Source organism: Lonchura striata, chromosome 6, assembly GCF_046129695.1.
Source record: "Lonchura striata isolate bLonStr1 chromosome 6, bLonStr1.mat, whole genome shotgun sequence".
In the NCBI taxonomy this organism is placed as follows: domain Eukaryota; kingdom Metazoa; phylum Chordata; class Aves; order Passeriformes; family Estrildidae; genus Lonchura; species Lonchura striata.
The window spans coordinates 59,709,986-59,720,472 of record NC_134608.1 but is presented as its reverse complement, the minus strand read 5'-3'; positions in this window follow the sequence as shown (position 1 = coordinate 59,720,472).

Sequence of the window (10,487 nt, the reverse complement as noted above, 5' to 3'; positions counted from 1 at the left end):
GGAGTTCCTGGTTGGTCCAGTAATATATTTTATACCAACTTCCTGCTTTTGGCTCCCAAATTCCCAGCCTTTTCCCCTGTCATTCAGATTCTCCAGCAAAATTTTTTCTCCTGTATTTTCTCCTTGCCAGAGGAAATGCTTCTAAAAACCTCTCCAGGAGCTGCTGTGCTCCCAAAACCTGTGTCTGCAGCTGTGACCCTCCTGCTCCCCTCCTTCCTTTCTGCTCCTGGTGCTTCTTGTCTCTCACATTTGGGACATTTTTTGGTGCTATTTCTCGATGAGAAGCAGGAGAGCCCCACTCTCCTGTGTGGGAATGATTGTCCTGCCTCTGATTTGTCCCTTGTTTCTGTTTGTGCTGGTGCTGTTCCACCCGAGCCTGATTTAGACGTGTGACCTCCACCACACAGAAAATGCAAATAATTTCATTAATTACTAATTATTCATCACCAACAGAAATTTTTATTTGCTGTTAACAACGTGTACTTGTTATTCCTCAGTTCCTCCCAGTTTCCATTTATGACCTGCAGGATTTCTCAGTGCAGTTGATTCCAGAAGGATGCCACTCCCTTGCCTGCTGTGTGCCTGGCCTGCCACATTGTCACATCACAGTGATGCAAACCCAGTATGAAGTGGGCTATTTATAAAGTCTCGGAGCACTTTGGCAGCAAACTTATAATTAACAGAGAGCAACTAATTAACAATTATACCATTTGAAAGAGGTGTTAATTGACAAGTTTTTTAAGAGGTGAATTTTCAATTGAAATACAGAATTAACTAGAGACTTAGAGCCTGAAATAGAAATTTGGACTGATTAACAGAAATGCAAAAGAAGTGCTAGCTGTGTAAGAAATGACTTTTTAATTTTCCCTTCAGTGCCAGGTTTAGGATCTGAAGATGTGCTGTTTTGCCTAAAAGGAATAAATCAAACTATTTTTCAGTAGTGTTGTTTTAGTCTTGCAGTGTTTATGGTTGTAGTCTATCACAAAAATTGGAGATTTTGGCAGAGGAGCCATGACTGCCTCTGATGATTTCTGTGCCACTGAATTCAAAATTCCTGCCTTATTTGAAGAACACAACAGGAAGTTTTCTGGAGGACAGGAGTTGCTTAAAGGAATTCAAGCCTGGTAACTGGGGAACCTTTTTATGTTCTGGGGATTTTCTCCTCTTTGCCATTTTGTCCTGTTCTATGCAGTGCTGGGAATGGGAATCTGGTGGTTTCAGGAATGGGTTAGATGTTGCATTCTTAGCAGAAATGGAATAAAAGCAGCATTAAAAACTGATCTACCTGCAGGCTCTCTGAAAATTTCCCTTGAAATTCTGTGGGTTTATGCATTTTATCTTCTGCATGAATATGTGTAGGATGATGGAGAAGAAATGAGATTGTTTTGATAGAGCAGAGTAATGTCTGCATATTTATTGAGCAGGTAAATACTTTGATTAGCTGTGTTTGTATCTGAGTTAACAATGTGTGCTTTTTCTTGAAACATGAATCTTTGTCAAACCCTGATAGTTCTCTCCAAATTTATCTCTAGAATGACCTCATTTTTAAAGTTTAATTTCATAGTCTGTCTCTTTTCAGGAGACTACATTGTTTTAGCTGTGTACTTGGCAATTTAAAGGAAATAATGAGATCTCCTGTGAAATGAGAAGGCTGAATTCCACTGAGCTTTAGACAAGAGATCTGGCTTCAGTGCTACTGAAATGAGTCATCACAGCAGGTGAGGTTGCTCAAAAAAGGCACAGTTCACCACATAAAAAATTAAAGAGATCCCAATCCATGCCAGCTTTGAAAGAATAGAAGTCATGAATAGTCCTGAAGGCAGAATCACATCTTGCCCCTGGCTGCTATTATGCCACACTCCCAACACCTTCTGAAATACCTATTGTAGAATGATTTAATTTTGGCTCAATAAGCACTACTAGCCTTGGCAATAATAAAGTTTACTTAGCAATATTCAAACGGGTTGCATATTTTCCTTTTTCCTGTTTTGAATTGAGAGGCACTGAGAGGCAATGTACATGTCAGCCAAATATTTTTCTTCATGTGTTGGGAATTGACACCGTCCTAGATCTGTGCATTTTTAGATGGTGCTCTGTCTTTATGGGACACAAAATGAGTACACAGAAGCTTGGTAAGTTTAAAGGAGGAAAAGACCCAGTTTCATTTAAAAATCTGGTATTTATAGAATTACAAATGTGACTGTGGACTGGAGGATGCAATTACCATCTCTCCAACCACAATGGTCCAAAGATCAGTCATTTCTCTCTATCTACAGAGAGATTTGTAAACAATTCTGTTTGTACCTGAAATTGTGTGGGAACTCTGACTCTCAAATATGTAAACATTATCCGAAAGCTAAAGAAGTTTCATGAGAACTTTAAAACTTTCAAAAAAACTATAAAAGAAAACACTTTTAAAAATCACAGCAACAGTGGTGTGTGACCTATGGGTCTCAAAATTTATTTGGGAGGCTTTAGGCATCTAAAATTCATATGTATTTCACTGTGAATATACATATGCTCATAACTTAATTCAAATAGGCATTAACCAAAAAGCCTTTTCAGGAATCTGTAAGATTTGTTCTTTAATAGTTTACACTGTAATTAGAGACTAAGCATTGTGCTAAAAGCTTACCACATCTTTAAGGGTCAGTAATGTTTTTTCAGAGCTGTGTGAGTATCATTGGCAAGTAAAGAGAGGATTTTTTCCAGACTTTGCAGTAGCTTCTGTGAAAGATGTTTTATCCTGGTTATCCTCGAGATTAGAAGTGCTGCAGTTTGGAGATGTAGATGGTTTCTAATTATGGCATCAGAGGAATGTGAGTGGTCTCTGATTCACTGGGGAGACTCTTCAGAGCTGCAACCTGTCCTGTCAAGGAATGTGCAATCTTTGCTACTTCCATTAACTAAGGATAGTGGAAACTGCCTCGTGCCAAACAGAAAAGCAGTGGTTGCAGCTGAAACTCTATTATAATGGTACAAGGGGTTTCATTCAGAGTCATTTTCATCACACAGCATAGCTGATTCAGAGCAGAAATGGAGAAATCCAGTATTTCAGAGCAATATGCCTCGGCTCACTCTTACTGGTGCCATGCACTGCTGAAGAGAAATTATGAGTAAAGTAGCATTTTCTTTGAAGCCAATTAAGGCTGCTTTATTAAAGTGTCCAAAAAAGGTGTGTGGTTCATAAACAGGAATAGCAGCTGGTGTCTGTTGACTGACTGGTTAACTTTCTTCTGTTATCGGCTTAACTTTGCTTAAAATACATTTTCCCTGAAGCATTAGTATTTCTAGGGCTTTTTACTGTTTAGGCAGGTGTGTTACTGTAAATTTTCTGTTGCCTCTTGAAAAATTGTTTTCATATCCCTGCTATTGACTCATTTGGACAACAATTCAATGGCCTCATCCAATTTTCAATTAATCCTGAGACACCTCTGCTATTTTCTTACTTCCAGTACTAAATAAAAGCAAAAATGTGAACAGGTCATCTCATTTAAGCACATTTCGGGCAGAGGGAGGGAAAATACAGTGAGCATTGCCACACACTCACAAAACTATTAAATGAGGCAATTGCCTGTGCAAATGACCTGGAGGGAGAAATAAGAGTAGGGAAGACATAAGGAAGAGGAGTCCTGCCAGGAGCAGAAGGTATCCCTCCAGAGTGCTGCTTTCTAAAAATCACATATATGGGCAACCTGGTATATTCCAAAAGAAAATGGAAAGTCTGGTCACAAGAGTTTGCCTAAGACCTGTGGCTAAGTCCTGGAGGGGGAACAGCAGCTGTGGCTTGTGGATGCCACTGTCCCACCTTGCAGGGGATGGTGGAACAGGGGGCTCCTCCCTGAGCAGGGCTAGAAGATATTGCTTGATAATGGGGAAAAGAAGGCTGGACAATTTCAAGAGTGGGTGTGGGTTATCATTGCCTGGCTGTGGGTTATTTTGTGCCTCGCTGTTTGTTTGAAATGTGCTGGACACCTGTGGCACATTTTCCTTCCTGGCTCTTGATAAAGTTTAAACCATGAATATGAAGCCACAAGCCAATCCAAACCAAGCTAACAAGGCTGGGGCTAAGTGTCACTTTAAGGCACTGGCTAAGAAGGCTTTCTCCTTTACAGCTCACATGAAACTTGGCTAAAAATAATCTTTATCTCAATTACAGGGAAGTAGCTCCAGCACTGGAGGCTGGCTGGATTCTCACCCCCGTGGAGCTGTGCCAAAGATCAATCACACCTCCTTTGGTGCCAGTGCCATTGCTGTGGGTGATGTTCGTTAAGCTGGATCGTTTACAAATAATTGCTGTGTACTAATTGGTTAATGAGCGGCACCCTCTCATTCATTTGCTGAACTTACAGGACTCATATTTATCAAATACCTTGCACTCAGAGCACATATTCCAGCTTTGATACAAGAGGTGTTTTTTTCCTGAAAGGATCACAAATCTAACTCAAACAGCATCCATCCCACGAGCATATTTGTGGGGTAAAGCAGCAAACCACATCCAACAAAGCCAGAGGAAATGCATCACAAATGAAACAGGATGCAGCTGGGAGAGGGTGTCATGAAAGCAAACGTGGGCTCAGCAGATTGGGTATTTCTAATTAGCCCTGAATGGTTCATTGTCATGCCTAGGTAGGTAGGTAAATGTGTAGTGCTTTGGTGGTGGTGGTTCTTGGTTGTTGCTGCCAGCAGATGTCTCTCTTGATTATTGCACAGCACTGAACTGAAATCTGATGCGCTGCTGGTGGGCAGCAGGGAAGTGCCTCATTCCAGCCCTCCCCAAGAGCTGCAATCCTGCTCTGTGCAGGGATGCATCGAGGTGAGGCACCCAAGGGTGAACATGCACCAATGTCACCCACACCTGTGCCAGTGCCACGAAAAATAATAATGAAGTGATGCGCTTTTAGGAAAGACAATTTGATAAATATCTCATTTGGTTTGCTTAAAAAATATTACAGAAAGAAGTGAGGGCTCAGACATGGCTTGGATAATCTAAAGCTGAGAGAAAACATCTCTGGTATAATAATGAAATTACTCAAGTGCCATTTTAGATCATTTTCCCCAGTTCATGTTCTGAGCTGAAAGAATAAAGTAATCTAAGTAGGGGTGGCAAATGGATGTTATAACCTTTTCTATTTCTGACTGTGGGAGTCCAGGGCTTCCCTCTGGCTGCCCTGGCAGGTCTGGGACCCTGGCAGGGGTCAGGAACCCCCCTGGACAGAGCCCCCAGAGACACTGGCTGTGATCTCTGTCCATGGAAAAGAGTTTTCAATCTTACAGGATGAATTACAAGCTTTGAGTGTTTGATAGAAGTAATAATTAAGTGTGGCACGGGTGCAAAAGCAAAATTTTAGGATTCTAGATGAGGGGTCCAAAGGGGACAAGATGGAGGAAATTGGGTGTGCCTTGTCCTTTTTCTCCTTCTTCATGCCCTCCATGTTTCACTGTGGTGTTGGCATTTTTCTGTTGGTTCAGGCTGGGGACACACTGTCCAACGTAGGTGACAGATATTGGCACGTTCTTGTAAATCCAGCCCAGGGAGTTTCTGGTATTTAATGTTTGTCACATCCCACTGAGGGCAGAGCCCCACACGCTGCCCTGCAGGACAGAGCTGGGCAGGGCAGCAGAACATGTGAGAGATAAACAGAATAAACAACCTGGAAACCAGCACAGACCAATTATGGCTTCTGCTTTGGCAGGGGGCTGAGAGACAGAGACTTTCTACAATCTCAGAATCATCAATACCACAGATTCTGACATCTGACCTTTGCAAATACTGAAATAAGTTCTTGATGGAGAAAGTGTGATTTGAGGAGAAGTTTGAGCAAAGTGGAATTCTTCTGAGGCTGGTGTACAGTAGGCAAAAGCCTTTCAGGGGTGGCTGCTGAAGTGCTGAGAAGATGAAGGCAAGGCTAAAGTTGCCTTTTATCAGTAGAGGGACAGGTCAAAGATGTAATATGTTTGAAATTCCAGCTGCCCTGGTGGGTGACAGAAATTCTGATGTGTTGGAAAGGATGTCAGAGAGAAAGGGAGAGAAGTCAACGTGGAGGTTTTCTCGTTATGGAACAGAGCTTGGCGAGTAAATGTGGAAAGTAATTAATTAGTATATGTTGCAGAAGAAGTGGTCTGAAAATAAAGATTAAACCAGACAAGCATTCACTAGGGACTTTCTCTTTGGTAGCAGAGCCTGGTGCTGCAGCCTGCAGCTGAGATAAAGGTTCACAGGAAGGATAAGGAACTTTGGAAATGGGAGGGATTATTGAGAGGGGAAAACAGGGCAGTGGAAAGGGTCCAATTTTACAATGCCAATTGCAAACAGGGGTGGTGTGTCCAAGCAAGCATGTGCAGCATTAGCAGGCTCTTAAAAATACATCTTACTGAAATGCAAATGCACTTCACACCCTGCTCCCTCAAGAATGGTCGAGGTGGAGAGCGGTGAGGGCAGAGACTTATTTTTCTCGAGGTAGAACCAAGGAATTCTCCCCAGTGATCCTCTTCAGGTGCAACATGAGCACATTGCTGGAGTGGAGGATCTCATCTGCCCCCTGACATCAGTGTTCAGTGCAGCAGGATGTTTTCTTTTCAGATAGGCACTTCTGGAGACTCAGAAATGAAGCCTGATAGAATCCCTAAAGAAACCTGCTGTGTGTTTTTAAAGTGGTGTGCTTTTTTTTTGTTTTCTTTTTTTTTTTATTTTATTTTTTTTATACAAACCCTTTAGGAAACTGTGCCACATCTCCAAAAGAGTAGATGCTTCAGAAAAGCTCTGCTAGAAATAAATTCTTTTATTGTGTTTTGTATTACTTTTCAAGTTCTTTTAGTTTCCTTTATGAAAAGCTATTTTTCTTTCATTGTGAGAGTATTTCTCAGGGAAATACATATCTGATATCAACAGATTCCACACTGGGTTGTTTCAGGAATATTTGTAGTTTCTGATGGCACAACTTCCATTATAGGGAAAATGAAAGTTCTCATTTTCTAATGTACCACACAGTATAAGAACAAAGAGGCCCTTGGTAACTTTGCAACAAAGAAGAGGGGAGAGAGTCTTATTTCCAAGCCTGTAAGCAGAGATTTTTTGAGTGTAGAATCCCAGATATGCAAAAGGAAGAAGAATCCTGGATTTTTAGGCAGATTACCTTTAAGGTGAAGGTAAATCCATTTTCCCAGCTGGCTTTGAAAATGTCAATTGTGGGGTTTTCCTTGCAAGTCTAACCTTTAAGCTGCTGCATCCTGTTGCTCTGCATACCCCCGGAAATAGTGGGACATCTCTCTCCAAACACAAATTGATTTTTTGGAAACTGTTCCTGCACAGCTGCTCAGACCTTATTCCACTTGCGTGCATGATTGTTAGAGTGAATTCTGCATAAAATGATGACTGTTGGTTTTGGTGATAGGAAAGGAGAAATAATTGCTGATAAATAATTGGGTTAAATTGCTTATCATTGCATTAACATTGTTTTACTGAATTGCCGTGCTTTGCTGGGGAGGGAGGAACTTTCACCATGTTCTGTGGGAGTCCAAGTCCTTTAGCTCTGAGTAGCAATCTGCCTCTGGAATCAGGATAAGTGATTAAGGGCACTGGAGTCATAACATTCCTGTTTTGTCAGCTTTGCCTGGATATCATGAGGTTTTACCCTCTCTGAATAGCAGGAGTGTGGATCAGCCCATGTTCATTGCTGCTGTGGATTTTGTGACATGGGGAGTGGTGTCTGGGCTTTAAAAAATGGATGGCCAATTAATTTATGGCTGTTAACAGCACTGCTGTTTGCAGAGGTGGGGGAAATATTGTTCAAACAAAGCTCAGAATCCCTGCTGGTTGCATCTAAATGGCAAAATTAGGATTGTTTCTGCTTTTCTCTAGTGCTGCACAGCAGGTACCAGACACAAATCTTCTTTTTCATCTTGTGGTGCCCTCAGTGTTGGAAGGTCTGATCTGCACTGGTCACTCCATGCATCCTGCTCTGAGCAAGCAGGAGGATGAGGTGGCATCTGGTGGCCTCATCCCACATAAATAATCCCACTAAATAAAGTTCTGTGAGCATTTTCTATGCTAAGAATCAATTTTCTGTCCCCTTTCTGGTGATGGCAACTATGCAAACAAGTTGTGCATCATTGGTGGTCCTTTGCTGCTTTGTTAGTAAATAGAATTTTGCAATCAATTTAGTCTAAATGTTATATTGCAGTTGAAGTGAGTGGGAATATTTTTATTGGGAGCAAAAAGGTTTAGGTCAGACTTTCTAAACTTATTGTAAACATAGCAAAAATCTCAATTTTTGTGTAAATGCACTTAAAAAGGTATCCTTTACTAAAATTACCTTTTTCCAGGGGGGAGAAGCCCTTCTGGAAAATGGCATAAACCCCTCAATTCATGTGAAATGTCTAATAAAATCAGCTTTAAAAGCTACTTAGATGGTTTAAGTAATTTATGCTGATTGATATTAAAAATCTGTATGTTTTTCACCATCTGAGATTTTGTTTATGTTTTATTTATGAAGCGAAAGTAGATATACGTCTGGATATAGACACTTGCATTTACATTATTTTAAGACCCCAATCTCTTTTTTGATTTCAGTGTTGCACAAAAATATCAAGTTAAAATAAGCCTGATTTTAAAAGCCTTGTTCTATTACTTATACAGTGACATTAGAAAGATAATTTCTGTAATATTTTGTCAAGTCTTTTATGTAGCATCTAAAATTTACTTTTGAATTATTTGATGATATGATTCCTAAATAGTACCAGAAGTGTGATAGAAAGCAAGACACAAAAATTGCTAAACTAAGGATGTAAGTATTCTAGGTTTCATTCACATTAAGATGTATCTGAGTAAATATTATTTCTTTGACCTTCATAATTGTGTTGTATATATTATTTTTATTTGATTTTTATCTGTGTATATAAACTTCATGTGATACTATACTCCAGTAACTTTTGCCTGAATAGTTCTGCAAAATTTAACAAATATATGCTGCAGTCAATTTATCCTGATTTGTTATAATTCATCTGAACTTTCTTTATCATTTTAGGCTGAAGCACCCAAAACTCCTTGTTATAAAACTTTTTATTTTTTTAAAGTGACTGTGAAAATTGGTTGAGTAATTGCAAAATGATTGAAATGCACACAATTGCATGCAGTGTCTGCCTATACAATTAATGCAGTATTTAGAATTTACAGCTGTAATGCAGATCAAAGCAAACCCACTGGTTATTTCTGTGGTTGTAATGAGATATACTACAGGGAAATGTATTCTAAGGTTGCTGCTTCTCATAGGAAGGAACACAGCATTTGTAATGAAGTCTTTCCAGGGGAAAAAAAAAAGAAATCTGCATAGTTAATGTGGTGTTTTCCTTTTGGGCAATACCCTGATGCCTCAGGTTTTGGCTTTTCTATTTTTCACATTCTGTGCTGCTTTAGTGGGTGGGTCTGGGCCTCACATGAGGGGATGCTGAGCTCTCTGCACAGAGCAGGGACACAAAACAATTCCTGCTCCAGCTGGGCACCAAGGACAAATGATCCAAATCTCAGCCCAGGAGCACAAACACCGTGGGCTGGAGAGAGAAAAACAAGCAGGATGGGGCTGCCTGGGCTGAAGCTGGAATGGGACAATGAACTCCAAGGTGCCAATGGAGCAGAACTGATCCCAGGGAGAGCCCCCGGGAGCGCTCGTGCATTTTGGGACATTTTGGGTCATTTGGGTGCAGCCCTGGCTGGGCTCTGGTGCTGCCCAAGGTGGATCCATGGAGGAGATCCTTTTAATCAATCCCTGCTTTATTCTTTAGCTCTGTCCAGCCTCTGCTCTAGGTCAGCCTTGACAAGGCATCACCCAGTACACAGCAAGTCACAGATGTGTTTGAGAACATCCAGGGAACGCTGAGGAGGCAGTGGGAGCTGTGGGGTTTGAAGGTATGAAGATGGCAGAAGGCCCTGTCTGTTCCTTCATGCAGAGAAAACCTGACCAGGATAAGAAAGAAGTCATCTTGCTTTTTAAAACAGCAAAAAAAAAAAAAAAACAAAACCAAAAAAACCACAAAAACAAACAAAAAGAAACCCCAACAAACCCCCATTTTTTTATTATAAGAATGATACCTTGGGTTTTAAGTTTTTCTGTTCTGATTTGGTGTGCAGCTTTTAGCTTTATATTAAGTTATTACTGGTACCTTTTCACGGGGTGGGGAAGGCAAAACAATCCTATTCCAGCTGGAGACTCAAGCACAGTCTCTTCAAACTTCAGGCCCAAAGCATAAACATGGTGAGAAGAGGAGGGCAGGCAAGCAAGCAAGTAAGGAGGATGAAACTTCATAGTTTGAATCTATTAACTGGAAAGTTGTCTCCTGTGTACAAATGGACTAAAACTTATAAAAATGTGAGATCTCCTGACCAAGCCCTCTTTTGCTTCCATCTTGGAGCCATCTGGGCAGATCCATGACTGCCAAGTACTGCCGGGGTGTGGCCTTTGAAGGCTCTTCAATAAATCTCCACTTTATTC